The sequence below is a fragment of the Gymnogyps californianus genome, chromosome 25, assembly GCF_018139145.2.
Source record: "Gymnogyps californianus isolate 813 chromosome 25, ASM1813914v2, whole genome shotgun sequence".
Taxonomy (NCBI): Eukaryota; Metazoa; Chordata; class Aves; order Accipitriformes; family Cathartidae; genus Gymnogyps; species Gymnogyps californianus.
In genome coordinates, this window is record NC_059495.1 from 4,756,288 (window position 1) to 4,776,757 (window position 20,470).

At 41.0% G+C, this 20,470-nt stretch overlaps 1 long non-coding RNA gene across 2 annotated transcripts in view; it reads right to left on the reverse strand.

Annotated features, from left to right (window-relative positions):
- The window catches only part of LOC127025913 (uncharacterized), a 53,140-nt gene that overhangs the window by 10,641 nt on the left and 22,029 nt on the right, over window positions 1-20,470 (reverse strand). For both annotated transcript variants that reach the window (XR_007767715.1, XR_007767714.1), the window contains exons 2-4: window positions 17,076-17,142; window positions 15,413-15,583; window positions 13,285-13,347 (exon numbers count right to left, since the gene is read on the reverse strand). This is a non-coding gene — a long non-coding RNA (uncharacterized LOC127025913). The remainder of the gene's footprint in view (window positions 1-13,284; window positions 13,348-15,412; window positions 15,584-17,075; window positions 17,143-20,470) is intronic.

Genomic DNA, 20,470 nt, shown 5'->3' on the forward strand with positions numbered 1-20,470 from the left:
TTGTAACAGCAGAACAATTGCACCATCTAGCATAGCACGTCTACAAGCCATCTGTGACTCCACTTCATGAGCACTAAACTCTCTTTGTCACTGATGAGTGAATGCGAGTTATACCTTTTACTGCTGTTTGTCTCATCTTTTCAGGCAAGTTCTAATTGGAGAATTTATTAATAATGCAGCGGTGCGAATATAACTCAGCTCTGTTCCCAGGCTCTAGGCTGCCCTCTTAAGATGATAAGCAGCAAATTCTTTGACTAGTAAATCGACTATGAATCACTGCAAATAAGCATGAAGTAGCATTGCCAATTCACATAACTGTCTTGCGGATGGTGTGGACTGTAATGTAATTTTTGGCTTTCTGAAAATCCTAGCTCCTGATGCTAAGAATCTTTGCTTTTAACTTTTATAAATAAGGCTGTCATTCAGCAGGAAACCTTGAAAATACAACCTGGCCACGCTTGAGAAAGTAAAAACCCAGGAATTTTTAGGAGCCTAACATCTGCTATCTGCTTGTGCTGTAAGGAGCACCAGTATATGTTTCTCTTCCTTTTGAAGCACCTTTGTAAAAAGTCATCACCATCTTTATCCCAGTAAGTCCATTTCTCCTGAACTGCTTACACAACTTAGTAAAAAGTTCTGAAAACAGCTGATCAAAAAATAAAGACTTCCCTTATCCAAGGCTGCAACTGTCGGTCCATATTTTTGGTCAATACAAAACTTTTTTATATTACTTTAGATATTGTATCCCTTCCTGGCTTTCAGAAACAAAATATTTTCCTTGCTTCCTTACACACTTCTCTCTCCATAACATGTAAGAAGCCCAGACTTAAAACCACAAAATCTGCCAGCGATCCGACAACCAAAACCAACCACGACGTGCAAGTTAGAAAAGTTCAAGAAAAAAAGCCAGTCAAAACACCCTTCCCAACAGAAAGCACTCTTCAACCAGATAAAATACGATCACAAAGTCTCAACCAGCTCTGCCTCCTTTGCTGCAGAATGCGTGCAGCCAGGAACACCTCACAACAGATGAAAAGCACCTGAGATCTGCTGTTCCTGTGCATGAGGAAGATGTACTGTGCCTACGATCCTAAGTATAACACCTAACCTACAAACTATTTTTCCTAAAGCCTATTGCGTAGCTGTTGCTCAGTCTACAATATGGGTTGTTATTGTCAATTTGCAGAAAGATACACCCTACCACATTTCCCTTCAATTCTGTATAAATACCTTGGGGGAAAAAAAGAAGACAAGATCTAAATGCACAGAAACCTATGATGTGACTCACATAAGAACATTATATAATGTTTCATAAACATGGAGCATGAACAATTCCGCATCTTTTCTTTTTAGGCAGCAGAGATGGTGTAAGGGAACAATAATTCAATCATTAGGTTTCGGTGTTACTGTCCTGCCCTATTTAAGGTCCATCTGCTCTCTTACAAGCTGTGCGCTGGGAGCTGTTTGGGGGTTTTTCCTTTGAAAGTGAGTGAGGGCACTGTATGACACAAGTTTGGGTGTTTGGGTTTTTTTCTTTGGGGAAGGAGGGATATTTGCTCTCCATTTTTGGGGGGTCTTGTTTGACTTCTCTAGTGAGATAGCGCTCTGTCTTTTGGTGTTGGCAAAACTGTTGTTACGCTTTCTTCTGTCTGAGATGGCTTTGAACAAAATTCTGCTAACGGCAAGAGTGTGGGGCTAGCAAAGAAACATTCACAGTATGAAATGGCCAAATGAGGATGAGGAAGGGGAAACAATTTTAATACATATAAAAAATAACAACTGGTGTATTTGTACTTAGGGTAATGAGTATCTACATCTTTATGTCTATCTCTATAAATAAAACTTCTCTTGAGGCAACGGCAGTAGAATCTGTCAATTGTCATATTTTGAACCACTTCTGTAGTGATGACAACATCTAACAAATATAAATATACGAGAGAATAAACTATTATTTTCCTTTCCTCTCCTAGCATTATACTGCTCTACCAAAATCACATGAAACGTTTCCTTGCTGTTTTACTCATTTACACAAAATCATTGCTGTTGATACAGCAATTGCTGACTCTGAAAAGTCAACCTGACAAAACATTGATTTATTTGTAAGCTGTCCTCTTTCTAGTTTTGGTATCAAAGAGCATCTCTCTGTCTTTTCGTATTTTGGTTTTTCTCCCACAGTAAAGGTGGCTGGGTTAGTCTTTCCTGCTTTTCTGTTCTTGCGACTACGTAGTTTTTAAGTGATTAAGTTCATGCAGTCTTGTGAGTGCCTAACTGGCATGGAATCACACATTTTTACAGATTCTACCCATAAAAGCAGCTCAAACAGTGCAGCAAAACCGCTCTGGATCCATTAGCTTCACTTTAAAAACTGTAATCCCTAAATTATAGATCTGTTTTTCTGTAGTTCCTCTTATTCTACACTGTGATGGTTAAGCTTTCTGCGGAACCATCTGTAATCATATCATGTTGTGTGGCAGCTCTATTTTACTTTAAATATTTAGCTATAAAAAGTGGCACAGGATTTGTAGTGGAACAGCACTTTAAGGGAACGAATGATCTGGGACTTGTGGGGAAATAGTTTGGTGTCACCAGCTACCCTACTTAGGAGCAATACCTTATCACCCTGAATAAGAAATAAAGGCTGAGAAGTTGTGATGCTGGAAATGGTTTAAGTAATGTCTACTTTGTAGTTTCTCTGCCAGAAACAGGGCACTTCCTGTTGCTATTTAATTATATTATGAGTTTAAATTGTGTTTGCCTCTTTCTAGCAATGACAGTTAATCTGCATGACATAGATTTCAAAATAAATTAATAGACAGATCTGTATGTGGGGGTCTCTTTCCCTTTTTGACACAGTTTTCTCCTGCTCTTTCTCTGCAAAGTACTTAATCTGTTTTCTAATGATGCTGTAGTTTTAAAATGGCACTCTATAAACATAACTTGAGGTAAATTTCTCTCTGCATTCAAAATATACTGTCCCTTATTATTATTTGAGTTTGAAGTGATGGCATTGCTGTGGTTTCTAAAAACTGAGTAAATGACTGAGAAAATAATGACCTAAGAGCCTGAAATCCGCATTTTTCTCATCTCTCAATAAGGAGACATTTTGCCTTTCCTTTCTCCTCCCTTCCATATTTTACCAGGCCTATGAATGGCTACCCTGGCTAAATGTGAACTTCTTTCTACAATTAATAAATGGTCTACGAAATAAGAGGAGACCTAAACAGTATTTACTTTGGTAATATAAACTAATAACTGTAAAGTGCAGTATTGGCCGAGAGTCATGGTGAGTAACTGACTTCCTAAATGCTCTTAGTGATATCAAAAGACTGAAAAAGACTGTCCCTTGATCTAAGACTGACTTAAAACCAATAAATCCTGCAACTTATGTCCAACCCACTCTGAAATGAAATGTGAATCTGATCTTCATTTTAGGGGGGCACTTTCCTGGTCAAAATAAAAATGAGATGGTAACTGTGCTTAGCCACAGGAGGACCCAAAGTCACATTCCTTTTCTTGCTCCAGATGTAGATAACAATGAATCCACATTTTGGAGCTTCCTGACAGGCTGGGGAAATTGAAATAAAGTTTCACATCAAGTTTTAAACTCTTTCTTATCTATATGCAGCTCAGAAAACTGGGCCAGAGCAGCAAATGTGCTCTTAGACAGGGCTAGGGTGTGGGTCCTAATGAATTTCTTACTATCTTGCAGGTGGGATGATTGGCCCAGGAGTGGTCTGTCAGCTCAGTAACAAGGATGAAACCTGGCTCTGTGTGTGCTTCTAAGTAAAGGCTCTGTTTGTGCCAAAGTCATTCCGTGTCCCAAAGCCTCAAGGTTCCGTGGAGAAGGCTGCTAGCAGGATTATTGCTGTACGTCTTGATCATGGGGAATGAAATCAGTCACAGGAGGTATTGCTGTAGACAGTCCAGCAAGTTTGAAAGGCCGGCAACTGTGCAAGAAAATAGAGCGGTTGATCTCCCTATTGCCCAGACAGCCCTGCGGGCTGTGTTGTGGAGCAGAGTGAATCATCCTCCAAAGGAGAAATCACAAGATACTGCTACAGGGATGCAGAACAAAGATGTAGGAAGAGAAAGTGAAATAGCCTCATCTTCTCTGCCTGTGGCACGGATAATGGTGAGAACCACAGAGCTGCAAGACCTTGGTGAGGCCCAGCCTTCTGCAGAACAGTCAGAGGAGACTGAAAACAAGCCCACTACAATGATGAGTCCAGACAGACAAACTTGTGCTCCAGCTCAGGAAAGACCTGCCACAGCTCAGCAAGCCGATGGAGACACAGGAGTGACAACTGACTTGCCTCTGCAGACCGCTATAGAGACAGAAGCTACAGATGCAGAAGACGTGGTGACTGACCAGGCAACAGTGGAAAGCAACTCAGCGGTACGCAAGAGCCCAAGTGACAAGCTGTGCAAGCCAAGCCCTCTCTGCAGGTGGCTGAAGAAACTCAAGTCCCCGACAGAAAAAGCCTGATGCAATTACGAGCCAAGAGTGAGGCTTCCTGGGGACTGCAAAAGGACTATCAAGTGCCCAGTATGGTACCCTCAAGAAAAGACGGATAAGAAAGTGTGACTTGTATATAATAAGAGGAAAATACATTTTGTCATCTTTAAACTGTATGTCTACTGTATAGTTCCGGCTGTCTTACATCCCTGGGTGGAGTACAGAGGGCATCCCCTCTGGAAGTGGTAGAAAGGGGAAATTTAATGTCTCTGTTCCCTTAGCAAGCAACTTCTGAGATTTCTGTTTGGCTTGTCTTTCTCTGCTGCTCACTGGGGGTTTGTCTGTAATAGCTTCCTTTTTGAAACTCTGCAAAGGTGCAATGTACAGATTTGTATCTTCCTAGTGCTTCCTACCATTATTTGACTTCCTTTCTCCTGCTTTTAATAACTTGCTCTGCCTGCTGCCGATCAGGCATTCATACTATCAAACTAAATAAATACATTATAAAAATACTAGATGTTTATAAATGCATAATGGTAATAGTGGGTGTGGTGTGGGATGCTTGGTAAACAAGGGGCTCCTGTTTTGCTATTTGAAGCAATTGCTTTGTGTATATTTTTGTATTTGTAAGTCAATAAAAGCTAGTTTCATTGCCTCAAATGAAGCATTGACTACAGCTGAAAGGGGGATAAGGGAGAGAGGGGAAATAGGCTGCTGCTACCTACTCACAGCTGCAGAGAATGCTACTGAGAACTAGGAGGGCTCCCTGCAGGACAGGAGGAGCAAGGAAGCCAACAGTGTATGCTCTGGCTATGATGGGGCTGTTTTGTGAAGAGACAGGGAAGTACAGTCTAAGGAAAAGTAACTGAGACTGTAGAATGGTCTTTAATTTGATTACTGTAGCTGTGTGCCATCTACATGGCTCCTATACATGTCTTAGAACTGACCTAAGCACATTCGCACTAATGAAGAGGAAAGGCACCCCAGAATGCTAAACCTTGCTCTGCTAAAGAAACCAGCTGATAACAAAAATTCTTCTGGGAGCTGAAAAAATGGGGAGCTGACTTGAAGGCAAAGACAAGGAGTGGGCTAGAAGCATCCCAGCCTATTAGAGACTCCCAGCCTGCCCTCGAGAAGCAGGGTGGGTGAGCCGGTCTGCTGGGAAAGCTAATGAGCCAACAGCCTGGGCTATCAGCTTCCTCCAAACTGCTTGAGGTAGCTATGCTGCTCCTAACTGCAACCCGCCCCTTGCTGCTAATGAAAAAAGCACTGCTTTTAGGCATTGATGAGAAGGTTCATCCTATTCCCAGCTGAACCCATAGTGAAAGGAAGGAGGAAATTCCCCATTCTTGTCTTTCTCCTTTCAGCTCTTTCCTCTACAGAAGCCACAGTTTAGCATTCTGCCTTGATGTTTTTCATCTTTATAGGTGCATCCCCAGCTTACGTAAGGTGAACATGGACAGAAACATGCTTTAGTGTTGTTGATCACCGTATCGATGTTCTTGCTAACACCATGTTTAACAAGCTTAGGGTGCACCTTAGCACTTCTCTTGCAACAGAATTAAAACTAAAAAAATAGCTACAGCATATCTCTTCCTATACCTCTACCTTAATCAAAAGCAGTTAGCTGTGCAAGCAAAGAAATAAATAAGAAAGCAGCTGTTTTTCACCATGTGCTCAGAAGCACCATCTGGTGCACTGCCTCTTCTGCAAAAAGAATTCCTTGGTTGCTAATGGCCTATAAGGATAATATTTGCTTCACGTAATCTCCAGGTCCCCCCAAAAAGTTACAGGAAGTTCTTAAAGCAAAGACTCCCCCAAAAGACTAGCATATTTATTATTATAGGTATCAAAGCTATCCACTAGTGTCACGACTGCAATAAGCACTTTGGAAGGTGTGCTAAACTAGCTGCTCTCAGCCATTGGGATGAGATCTTGTACAGACATATTTATGTCCACGTGCACTTTTTGAGCCCCTCGGGCAGTGCTGCTGATCGATAGAGCCTGCCTGGCCATACAGAGTGCGGACCAGGCAGTGCCTGTATGGGTTAATACACTGCTGGGAGGCTGGACTGTGCTGGGGAGGCTACAGCAGGGCCGAAAACAAACTCCAGGCGCACCGAGGATACCTGGGCAGAGCGCTGCCAATCCGCCCTTACCCTGAGTGCGGGCACAACCCACCCTGCAGGAAAGGATGCTCACAGTCACACCAAAGTCCAAAACCACTTCTAGTCATCGGGGGGGAAGGAGGAAATCACAAAATCACCCCCACACACACTTTGGCACGGAGGTATCTTTTGCCTTTTTTTTTTAAAGGCAGGTTCCATATGTTGATTAGGCTTTTTTTTTTTTAAAGGCAGGTTCCATATATTTATTAGTTGTCTTATTTTTTTTTAAGGCAAGTTCCACATATTGTTGAATAGGTGTCTTTTTTAAAGGCAGGTGCCATATATTATTGATTAGGTCTCTTTTTCTTAAAGCAGAAGTGTGTTTTTCTTTTTTTTTTAAGGCACAGAGTTGTCTCTCTTTTTTTTTTTTTTTTACAGGCTGGTTTAGTTTATCATTGATTAGGTCTCTTTCCCCCCAGCCCCCAGGGCAGGGAGGTGTCATCTTTTTTTTTCTTTTAGGCAGATTCCACATAGTCATTCTTTTTTTTTGTTTTGTATTTTGTTTTGCTTTTAGGCAGAGGTGTCTTTTTTTTTAAGGTGCATTTCATACCTAGATTGAGTGGAGGCCCTGAACAAGGGAGCACTGAATCATAAGGAATCCAAAAGTCGGGGAAATAAACCAGCTCAGAATCTGTGTCATATTTTCTGAGTGTGGAAACAGATGATTTGAAGTGTTTAGCTATATTTCTGAGATGGACTTTCTGCTGCCAAGCAGAGGATTCTACTTGCAGAGCAACTCGGCTGACTCCTTTCATCCCACTTACTTTTGCCATCGCCTCTAGAGCACAACTGGTAACACCTTCTGTGTCCATCCATTACAGTTCATTAAAAATTCAGCAGGATTTTTCATGTTTTTGACATGAAAAAATACACCCTGTTTTTCATTTTACAAATGTGCTTCAATATTCAACATATACCTGAGCAAAAGGAGACCACATAACAACGGCCTGTGATTTCCCCAGTTATCAAGTAAGGAACTTTGTTTAAATCTGGTAATAGGTTACCAGAATAGAATAGATTACCAGAATACTATCCTAGGTTTTCATTTTAAGACAAAACCTTGAGAGATTTTTACCTTCCTGAAGTGTCATGTATTATTTCACTACCACAATTTGGTAGCAACAGCCAGTTCACTACCACAATTTGGTAGCAACAGCCAGTTCACTATCACAATTTGGTAGCAACAGCCAGTGACTGTGTGAACTGGGTATTTGGAGGACATGGTCCTGTTTGTTCTCCTGCCACTGATCGGCACTGTGAAACAGGTAAACTCTCTGTTTCCTTCCTGGCTTTTGAATAATCTGCCCATCTACATTGTAACTTGCTCACAGTAGAGGAGTACGCTCAGTGTAGCTGAGCTCTGAATTCAGCAGGTAGTAACATGCAATAATCTCTTCTGTAAAATTACACATACAGCAGAACAGTGTGTCAGGATTATTGCTCTGTTTCATTAGGCTGTTATATTTCTCTGCGTTGGGGTACTTTTGGAAACCTGTCTTTTAACTGAAAGTCTTCACAATCAATCTCGCTGCGCAATTCAACACAACGGTTCAGTGCTGTAGCTCTGGATATGTCTGAACAGCGTATAGTGAAAAAATCATTAGGTGGAACTCACTGTGAGGAGGTGGCAAAGATGCTAAAGGTGGCTACCAAGCTCTATTCGAGAACAGCCTGAAGTTGCAAAGGCTCTTACGCAGAACTGAGGAGTGTTGAACAGCTTTCCCTGTTTGCTGTTAAGAGAATGTTTTTGCTTTTTCTTCTTCTTCCAGCTTCTTCCTTTATTGAGAAGGACATTTCCTGTAGTTACTTGTTTCTTTGTCGGTTCTTCAAATATAGGTTGATTGTTTATTTTTAAGGGAATGCATTGGAACACAGGTATTTGCTGCAGTGCTTAGTGCTTCCTGTAGAGATCCATTTGGAAAAGCAGGTTTGTAAATAGGAGCACTCTGTTTTATATTTGTTGGAAATCGTTTTTTTAATATGCTCTCTGTAAAAAGAAGCAACACTGGTGACGGAATATCACAGCTAGAGCTCCACAGCAATAGGGAAAAGCTTTGATTCTAGAACATCAGTGAAAACCTAAAACTTGAGGCTTTGGTAAACTGATTTAAAATCTGTTATCTGCTACATGTTTCAGCTGATAGAAAGATAATGTTATCACTTCTTTCCTGGGCAAATGACAGCAAATCAGCTTGGATCAATTAACTAGCAAGTGTAAGGGCTAACCTGGATCAGGGGCACTGGAAGTAGGTCTGAGGCAAATGTTTTAGTCTCTTAGTGTAGGGAAAATAATCTAGCATAGGTTTGTTCTCTGTGTGTTGACTACTCAAATGACCTGAAGCCAACAATGTGAGTACTCTTAGATGCATTTGAACCTCTTGCATTTACCCGTATCTTCACGTGGACAATAAAAAACCCAGTTATGTTAAAGAACACTCTTTGCTACAATTTGGATCAAAACATACCCAAAGTTCACTGATGGTTTTAAAAATCAGATTTTATTTTATTTTCAACATTAGCATACTAAAAGAAAAGCAAGGCCACTATGTAGCTGTAGAAAATATCATACACATTAATTGCAAGCTGTTGGAGGCTGAAGAGCTGTTCATGGAAGGACTCCATTCCTGTGAACAGGCACCGCCCCTTAAGATTACTAGCAATACAGAAACTGCATTTACAGTGCAAGAGCCATCTTATTAGCTTGCATGCATTTGTCCTGCCTAACTGCTGAAGCTAGATATTAAACTTTTTAAAATTCATCTGCCAAACTGTATGAAAATATTCTGATAGAAAGAAGACCCAGCATGATTCTTTTCTTCTGTGTGAGCTTGTAGCACAAGATAGCCATCTTGTTGCTTTGTGAACAGAATCTCTGAGAAAAGACCTCTTGAAAAATCCAATTACTGATGCTGCCTGCTTAAACCAGAAACTGTTTTAGAAATGCAGTAAATCAACATGATGGTGACTGCAAAAAGCTAATAGTTATGAACACCATATATCTATTTAACTGAGCTCTGCTGTAGTGCAACTGCAAAGTACTTCATTCCCCCCCCCCCTTTCAATTAGCCAGCATATTCTGGCACTTGAAGGAATAAGCACCAGCCTTTTCCTGGCTTTCTTGCATCCCCTTCTGAGAAAACCAAAAAATGGGAGGAAATCTTAGCAAGAAGAAAGCAATCAATGTTGCCGAGAAACCTAAAGTGCAGGAGGCTGAAGCAGCCACCACTGAGCAGAAAAACTCTACTGAATAAAATAGGGAGCCAATTGCAGAGGGCACAGAACCAAAAATGTGAGAAATGATGGGACAAGAAGCAAGAGGGAAAAACCCAAGCAATTTTGGTCTGCCTGAGCACAGATACCAACTGCCAGAAAGATTTGGCACAGGACACTGTTCAAATCCAGAATGTCAGGGCAAACTAACATAATAAGTCTCCTAAAAGCTAACTGCTAGGCAAAAGATAGTTTTTATACTACCAAAAAGCAGTGAAGCTTATCCCAGAGTACAGCTAATGTGGAGTTTCTAAAGCACTAAGCAAAACACATGCTCCCATTCTCTAACAGATTTTCATAGTTACACCAGCCAACTATACACAGTAACTTGCTACACAGGTCTACAAATTGGCAAGGAGAAAACCTGCAGGGAAACACAAAAGGCCATTTATTTCACCTAGCTTCTCAGTCTTTTCCTGGCTCTGCTCAAGGTCCTGGTCCATCAGAGACCTTTGGCACAGATAGCCAGGCAGAACACAGGCTTTATAAATAAGTCTATGAGAGTGCAAGAGTAATACTAGATTTTATACAATGCGAATAAGCTAAGAATGAAGCACAGAAACTGGAACTCAGGTGCTCCGCAGTACAAGCTCAGTGAATAAACTCTCTGGCATTCACACCCATCAATAAGCAACTTCTTATGACTCCCGAAACATATATTTTAATTGATTCCCCTTGCCTTTATGAGAAATTCTGCTTTCAGGCTATGGCCCTATCTGAGTATTATTGGTAAAGCAGCTTGCACTGCTCTTTTGGTTTAACATTAACAAGTCACTCTAGAGGAAGCTTAGTAACTGGCCACATCTGTGGTCAGATAAGTGCGTGCCTGGGGGAATGGCCCAGAAACTGAATACTCACAGACAAATTACAAACTATCTGCATCTATATGAGTCCCTTAATATTAAGCATGTAGGTGGAAGAGGGGGGTCATTATGCTCCTGACTATGCTTTTGGCAAGCCTTGCTTTCTGTTGAGTTTCTTAACCAATGAATGCAGTTCTCACTGCAGCACTTGCGACTCGTGATTGCAAACAGAACAGGCAAAATTCCTAAGCAAAGATTTGCTCTGCTGCGATGGTACTGGCAAAAGAGCTTCTTGTGCTTGTAGGTGCAGGTCCTTGTGGAATTCAGAAGAAAAGAATGAGGACAGGAACTAATCAAGTGTCTCATCTAAAAGAAGCCTTGCTCTAAATTTCTCTGTGACTCCAGCCTATATGACACTGCACCACCTCCTGGTGCGTAATTGAAGTCAAAATATAATTACAGAATGTGCGTAAAGGGATGCGGTATGTCTACTAAATACTCAACAACATTCACAAAACATGAACAAGTGGTAGTGGAAATGCTCGTCTAGTCAATGAGGGAGTTGTCAATTACAAGTTGCACACAGTTAACAGAACAGTAACACACCGACAGGCTTATCTTCTTCTAACAAAGATCCCAGTGAAACCAGGCTCTGCAAAGGAGATGCATTGGTATTATTTGCTTGTAATAGCTGTTAGCTGCCTTGGGGAAGTGGCACCAACTGTGTTGTCACAATAGATAGGATGATCTTAAGTCAGTTACACTTAGCAAAGAAGGTATTTATCTCCAGCACTTACTGAATCTGTGGGGAGCTGGCCTGCCGAGTACCTGCTGCTGTGGCAGTAATACCTGTAGCTTAACCCAGATCCCACTGCCGAGCCTTAGCCAACTACCCCTCTCTCTTGTGTGTATTTAGTGTTACACAGGCTATCCAGCCACTGCTGCTGTCATCAATTTTGGCATAAGCAACTCTAGTTCATACAATCCTCCTTGACTTGTGAGAACAGACAATGAATCAGGATTGCTTCTTCAAAAGAAGACGATGAAGAAGCCTCCTGTGTATCTGGAGTTTCCAAGTAAAGACAGAGAATTATCAGTTATACCTTTTACAGTGGATAGGACATTGAAAAGCTGAGGCAAATAATGTCTAGCACCTAGATACCAAAAAAAAGTCTTTTGACACTTACTCATACCCGTCAACTTAGTTAATCATTTCAGTCTTCCTGGCTTAATTATACTGTTGGCTGAACGTGTGACTTATAACTCTTTTCTTCCCTTCCCACAGATTAATTCTGGAACCTGAGCTAGCTTCAAGAGGAAAAAGCTGCTCATCACTCTAAATGGAAGGCTCTCTCTACTTATTTCATTGGAACAGAAAATGCCCGGTGAAAAGTTTCAAAAATTAAAAGGTACAAATCTTGACTTTCTGCACTCTTTCAGCTTTCCTGGCAGAAGAATGTTCCTACTCACTCTCTGAAATCTAAGCACCTGTGAAACATGCCATGAGATGTCAAAAGAGTGCCAGGTGAACTTCTGGCTATGTATGAAACAGCAGATGAAATATCTCTGCCCAGAATAAGCATCTCTTTGTAGGAGAACAGAAACAACAGTGTACATACTTCAGTCTGCAGCCTACTCCTTATCCTACTGGCCTATGTGTTTCTTCAAGGAGATGTGTGAGAAAAGGAGGCCTGTCATTAACATACATCCAAACTGGGGTGTGGTGGTGTCTTTTCCCCTGGGTAGGGTTAAGGACCTCCATTTTGCAGCAGACTCAATGAAAAGAAAGCAAGCACAGACCCAAAATTGCATGTTGGTGACCTTCTAAAACCAGCAGGGCTTTAAGTTCCTTTTTGTACTGCACAGTCCTTTAGTCAGGTTAAGGCAGTCCAACAGTCACCTATTATGTACAATTTAACAATTTTTTTGTGACTGGGCATGTTGTCCTCCTTACGGATCCTTAAGTGCTTGAGCAGAATGTACCAGCCCCAGCTGAGATAAGGGCCAGAGTGTGTTGTATATGGACACTTAGGCCATGTCCTTCAGGGAAAGGTGGAGAGAAGCTTCAGAAATCCTCAGAGGGAGTCAGAAGCACCAAGTTTGTAAGACAGACGCTCGCTTTTGGAAAATTTCTAAATGAACTGCACAGGGAGCAGCTGATGAGGGAATGGAGACATGACTGAGGGCCACATGTGCTAAGACAGTTCCGTCCTGTCTCCTACTTAGGAACCTAAAGCTGCTTCTGATTTAGAGGTATTCTGCATGAGCTGCTCACCCAGAAAGTCTACCAAAGAGCAGGTTTGTGGTCCCAAGCTTTCTGAATCCAGTCCAATCACAGAATCATTTAGCTTGGAAAAGACCCTTAAGATCATCAAGTCCAACCATAAACCATAAATCTTGCTTTAAGTGCAAGCCCAATTACTTAAACCTTACAGTTTCCTCCAGGGATGGAAAACGCATTGCTTTCAAAGGTACAGGACAAATGCTTATGCAAAGCATGATATTCTGACAGCAAAACAAAGAAGGAAATCTAGGTGCCCTGATCTCCTGTATCTGACTCCCAAGATAACAAAATAGTAATACTTACACTGTAGAGAGACTCGTAGCAAGAAGATCCGTGATGGAATGGAGGTACTTCTCAGACGCAACACTATAAATAAATCAGTTTTGATGAGTGAAACAGAACTCACCTCCCATACCCACCCATTCAATTTATTAGCCTTCCAAAGGCTTGAGTGTATTACAGTAGGATAGCTCTTCACGGATTTCCAGGAGAAAGAAAATCCTTGAAGAAACTGGCCTGCTTTTTCTCTGCAGGAGCACCTGGATGTTGTCAGCCCAAATTTATGACAGAGGAAACAGCATAGGTAAGTAAAACACAAAATGCAAGCAAGGAATTTCTTTTAGGTTTACCGGTTTGCTGTGTAAGTCACTCAAATAACATTCCAAAAACATGCGACTAACTCTCAAATGCTTAAATTGCTTCAAAAAAGTAGTTAGGTACCTGAGGAATTTAAGAGCTTTTTGAGGAAAATGCACTTATTCTATGCTTACTTTGCACCGACCTGGCTCTGACCCCTTACACTGGCTCTCCTCTGACAGGATGTGAACCTCTCCCCACTGCACCTGCTAACACCTCAAAGCGAAGACTTTCAAAAACAAGCCCAAATCACTATGGTTAAATTCTAAATAAGTGCCATGATTTCTCCTCCATAACCTCAAGGAACATCGTTAGGCGCTCGGCATTTCTTTTCAAAGCATGCCACCCATTTTAAATTTAAGCTTCTATCTCTTGAAAGACACATGGCCCAGATTTCTACTGCCTGTATTTTTCTTCCCCTCCGTGATCACTTCTCTAATGGCATTTAACGCTTCCAGGCATTACTCAGCTACAGCTTGTGCTGCGCATCTCCCAAGACCTGAACACCACAGCTTCCCCTGACTAAACTAAAATCTGTGACCGTATCAGTGAAAGTGAACAAAGACATAAACAAAGGTCATAAACTGAATTTATTTTACTTCTGATAAAACTTCTTCTGACAGGTTTGTTGGGGGCTTTTTTTAGCTGACAATTTTTGTTCCAGCACTGAGATTGTTTCAGGCTTGTTGCCTGTTTATCGTGCCTGTGGTGCATGCCTATTAGAAATACATCACTTGCTGGCATCAAAACAGAAGGCTAAGCAGTAATTAATGGCATGTTCTATAAATTTCACCCCTTTCTCCTTCTCCTTTCTGCTACTAAATATGCAAGAGATGACTGGAGAGGTGCTCTGACAATGCTAAGAGAAAAGAGTATATCCATTACTTACCTCAATAAAAAGGAACCTGAAAATGAAAAAACTGTTTTCTGTCACCTTATTGGTTTACTCTTCTCTCCAGAGGGAAAAGTTTACTCTTCTCCTCACGTTAATCAAGTGCTTTGTGCTTCTGAGTTTGATCTGATCTTTCTGATCCTTCTGTAGCCCAGTAAGTGCTGACAGAAAGAAGAAAACCCATCTCACGCTCCTCTTACTCCCAGCCTTTCTTTGTTCTGGCTTTGTTTTAAAAATTAACTTTCACGTTTTCTTGGAGCTGAGAAAGCCATTACAGAAAAGACCAAACCAATTTTTCTTTCCAGTATATGTGATTGTTTTCTACTTCTCTAAAAGGTTAATGTTTAAAATGAATAATGGGTAGTGCGGAAGAGGAGAAAGAAAGGTTTTTCCTGCTTGCCTTTCAGCTCACACAGCATGGAGGTACTGCTGTTTCCTTGCACCACTAGCACTTTTGCAGCCTACAGAGCTGTTTGCCCTTGGGTGGTGGCCTCCAAACCAGATTCAGGCCTACTGATGGATCTGCTTATAAAGGGAATCATTTTGTCCTCCTCTTTTCCTCTCTGAACTCCTCCTGATCAACGTGGTTTTGCTGCTGCTGCCTCCAAGGCTTGCTATTTCCTGCCAGCAGATTAGTTATCAAGTCCCCTGTACAAACTAGCACCCATGAATCCACAGCAGTTTCACCACTTAGTAATCTGTGCAAAGATTCTTCCTGTTACCACTTTACCAGGGGGCTTAATGGAATGAAGTAAACGGAATGAGAGTAAGCTAAAAGAGCCACCGAAAACATAATAGTTCAGGCAAATTTAAGAAGAGCAGCATGAAATGTACCCATCAGCAATGAAGGTTACCTACTGCTTGTGCTCATAACTTCACGACAGCAGCAGGAAGAGAACTCACTTCTTCTTGCTTCCAAAATTTGACTCTGAGCTGGCAAACAATACGAGGTCTGTGGCACAAAGCAGCAGGATTCCAGCCAACAGGAGGGCAGAAACAAAAGGCAGGAAGCCACGCTGTATCCAAGCCTTACGGAAATAGTGCGGTTCCATTTTGAAGAGCCAGTGGATTATCCTGGAATAAATCCACATTGGACAACACTATTACTCCTGATTAAATCAAAACCTGCCAGCTTTTAGAAAAAATTAGTAGTGCTGTGAACTCTCCTGGGGTTCGAAAATATAAGGGAGCTTGACATTACGGAAAGAGCTCTTGAGCTGCAGCAGAACGTAATTCTTTGCAAGAGGGAAGAAAGTAAGGAAATCTATGAAGTCAATGACTAGTTTAGTCCAAAAATACATGGCTCAAAACCTCCATATAATTATCACAGTGCCTGGAGTTCCTGTTGGATATGTTAGCCTAAAAAGAAGAAAATATTGACCCAATGGTATAAGTTAACACATGATGTATGTGTTAACTTATGTTTCAGGAAGATGCTAAATGCAACGCATTTGATTTAACAGGATAAACATCTAAACTTATGCAGTCATCTGTTGGTGATCCCTGATGTTTATGCCGAAAGTGATAATTTTGAAATCAACAGAGCCCACAGATAATAATGATCTCTCTCTGGAAACAGCCTGGTTATTCAGCATAGCTCAGCAGTCTAGGCTTCTGGATGCTACACAGCTGAGGCATGTCTTTTCATATACCCACTTAATTTTTTCTCCTGCTTAGATTTTATCCTCCTAGAGTTTCAGTTCACAGGTAAAACCATACAGCTACTGACTTACAGGCTAGAAGGTGTGCAAAACCACAGATTTCTCATAGTTATGCTGCAAACCCAGGTTTTCCTGAGGCTGTGTATAATCCTATCATAATTTTCCACTGTCCAGCTGTGCACTCTCAAAACTGAACCTTCTGCATCTCTTCCTCTTTCTCTACATGTCCTCGCTACATGTACAGAAGCAACTGTGCAGTCTCCAGAGATGGATGGATGTGTTCCCGAAATGTGAAGACTGTGGCTTTGAGAATTAATCTGGTACATTGGCTTCTAATCGTAAGGCAAACATGTCGCTCAATCATGGTATTCAGATTTCTGCAAATGCCTCTGTCAGAAATCTATCGGAAGCAACAGCATTTTCTTTTTACAGAGTCCAGTCTTGTATTTCTCTCACCTATGTGACTTTCTATTTTGCTGTTAATCTCTTCCTTCTCTCCACGTATCATCAATTCAGATTCACTCTCTCATTTTTATATTAAGAAAAATTTGGACAAAGTATGATCTAATGGTCACACAAGACCCCAGTAATAAAATATCTAGGCTTTTTTTTTTGTTCATCTATTGTTGTTGTGTATAACAACTTCATCTTTGCATTCCTTAGTTCAGTCTGTTTAAATCACACCTCCTTAGGGCAAAGACTGCACTCTGTGTGTGTATGTAATTATGAAGGCTTAGGAGAGAAGAAACCTGGACCTTGGTTAGGGCCTGTGGGCACTACTGTAGTACTAAAGATAAATCCAGAGAGGCCGCCTGACTACATAAGGCTGTAAAAAAAAAAAAAAACAAACATCAATGAGTTTTGCATGTCATGGTGGAAAAGTGAACAAGAGGAAAAAAAATTACCTCTGTGGATGGCATAGCTGAGTTGCACTTCATTATATTGCACCGGTGTCACACAGAGTGTGATAAACTGTTGAGACAAAAAAAATGAAACTCATGTCACAGGCAGTGTAAGGAAGTACATTGCTAAGGGTGCATTAAACTTTCATGGCTCCATTTATACATTATACATGTGCAAGTCAGCAAAGCTGTACTGGTGGTAATTTTCCAAAGGAATCAGCTAATAATGTTACAGCACATGCTGGAACAAATTATTGCACAGGTTGTTGCTGCTTTTTTCTGTTTTTCTTTTGCTTATTAGCACACAAAATATGTAATGCTCCACACTACTTTATGCCCTAGGGTACGGTCCAAAGAGCAAAGCAAAGGGGAGTTGTAAGGAAGATTGATAGAGATACGCTTTGCCTCTATAAACAGTATGCTGACGAAGAGGAAAGGAGATTAAAACTGGAAGTCCCCTTACATTTGAATCACCTATGACTCTCACTCTTAAGGAAAAGCCTGCTGCACAAATTATGCAAACTATACCACAAGAAGCATGAGCAATTTTAGGAGAGGCTGGACTCCTTCAAAGCCTAAGGCCACAGGTGTTTAGAAACCATGCTGACAAACAGCATAAAATATCCTGATAGAGAGGGGCTGACAGCAAAGAAACCAACTGATACTTCGGTAGTTTTCTCCTTTGAAGCAGAACTCCAGCTGATTACATGGTTGGAATATGAAAAAAAAAAAAAAAAAAGGCTGGTATGAGTTTTGTCTTCAATATACCATTAACGCTGAGAACAATCATTGATGCACAGGGAAAGGCAGAAGGCCTAGTGAGTCAGGAGAGGGTAATAGCAAATCTCAGAGAAATTTTATATTTTCATCCCCTTGATAGAAGAGTCTTACACAAAGCATCAACTAGTCCTGATCCGACATGTGCTTTCCACCAGTAATTCTCCAGTACTCCAATGATTCATATCACATTTGAGACAGACCAGTAGGAGAGGACAAGCACCTAGAAAACTTCAGTTCCACAACAGTAGGTGAAAAGGCATCATCTGTCTCTATCATCTGCTGAAGAACCCCTAAACCTCATAAAGTTTTCCAGGCTCCGAGGAAAATTTAAGACTCGCTCCATTGTTTCTGTGGCAAATAAAGGAATGAATTAATATCCTCCCTACCCAACATATGCTAATTTCACAGATAAAAGAGAGACTAACATATTCTGAGTCACAGGAGCAGTAGCAATATGTTAATCTGAAAACAGGTATTTCTGAGATTTGAAAACGTGATAAAATAGTCCCATGACTCGATTTAATTATCTATGGCTTGAGAGAGGACTATAGGAGAACTGATATAAAAATGCTTTGAGGCAACAACTGTGTCCTTGTTCTCTTTTTGCCCAGCTGCTGGCACAGTAAGTCTTTCCTCAGTGCTAAAACTTCTTTATATACTACCATAACAAGTAATAAAAAACAACAGCAAAAGTAAAAATCTCCAGTTGAAGTGAAACTTATTCCAGACCATAATCTAGCAGGATTATGCTCCCCTTCACCCAATGTGAACTGAAACAGAAACACACCGTAACTTTTGCAAGTCTCTGTTCAGTTCTAACTTACTTTCAATACTCATGTGCTGAGAATGTTGCACTCTGAATTTAGGTGCTGCCAAACGTTTTGCCTATTTCCAAATCTCAAAAGTAATTTTGCACTCGTTGCGGGATGAATCTCTACTAAAAAAGATTATTCCTCTCACTACAGAGACAGAGTATGATTTGTTCACCGTTCACTACTATCAGTTTCGCTCTTACAGCCCCTTCTCCGAGTTATTTCCATCTTTTTGTTATTTCACTCTCACACCTTGCTGTAGCTTTTTTTAAATTCTGAGTTCTGCATGGCATCGGTTTATTTTGTACAGCACCTTGCACAGCAGGGTTGTTCTCCCTGACTGCTGCCCTTACAGACAAGGAAACACAAAGAAGGATGCTTCTCTACTCGGAAGCCCGCGGGTGCTATCTCAGTAGCACATAACTATCACAAGCACTGTTTGCATTTGCAGGATACAAAATTGAAATTCCACCAACAATGTCAGAAACATAAAGAACAAGCACTGGAATTGCTTGTGCTTCATAGACACTTCCTGACAGGAGCTTATCTCCGCCTGTACAATGCGTTGTTATTCCGGTAAACACTGCATGTTGGTTTATTACGGTTAATGAAATGCAGTCCTAACAACTCCTAAGATACAGAAGGACTGTTAGAGCTTCTTGCAGGGATTGGATAATTCAATGTGCTGTGGTTAACAGGAAGAAAAATGTGGGAAAGAGAAGATTATTAGAGCAAGAAAAGCAAACTAGAGGGAACTTCATGACCACAGGGAACTTTTTAGGACTTTCTAGCATTCAGGTCTCAATTATCAAAGACACAACTCGGATCATAAACAAAATCTATCTCTGGCAGAGGTAGGCTGCTTTATTAGAGACCTCGGAAAGAGTGAATGTTCTGATAATGAAGTTAAAGGAAAACCAGAACTTCCCAATTTGAGAGTAGCCTTTTCTGATCATGACGCTAGGGCTGTGCTAGTTCAAAAGTAAATCAATAATGCAGCCCTCGGGAAGGCTCTATTTATGAAAAATTCTGTAAATTGATGCTTATGTGCCACTGCCAAAAAATAATAGTTTCTTCAAGGGGCCTAGATCTCTGGAGATAAAGAGAGTTTGTACGGAAGTCAAGGTATATTTATATACCGACTGTATAAATACATACACTGTGGCTGAATACATCAAATTTAAAACATGAGAGACAGAGGGAGGTTCAGGGAAGGCAGCCCTGCTACAGCCTGTGTGAAAATACCTGTTCCGTTAGGAGGCAGAATCCGACCCGCTGTGTGCGAGTGAGCAGTGGGAAAAGGCTCATGAGGGACCTCCCTCTGATCTGTTGTGCAGCTCGTACAAAGCTAGAGCACAGCAGGTGAGTTTTGTAGGAAGGGATTTTCGAAGCTTTACTTTCTTTGAAGAGAAAATCCGTCAGATAGGGGTGAAGAGCAGCTGGGGGCTATATCACACACCTTTGCAGCAATCCTGTGCTACTGTTACAACTTCCCATTTCACAGTTTGTCCAGCTTAGCTTATGTGCAGAATATTATTAAACAAATGCTTTTTTGGAAAAAGAATTCCACTTTTACAGCTGTTTTATTCATGGCACACGAATGATGAAATACCTCTCTTGGCTTCTACCCTTAAGAGGCCAAGGAAATCGAGAAGCAAAGGCACATTTTAAAAGACTCATTAAAAGACATAAAAGATTCCCTTCAATGCTGCTGAAAGGAGTGTGTGTGTGTGTGTGCATGCGTGCGCACATCTGTAAGGGGGTTTTTTGTTGTTTCTAATTCAAGGACTAAAGGGGGCTTTCAAA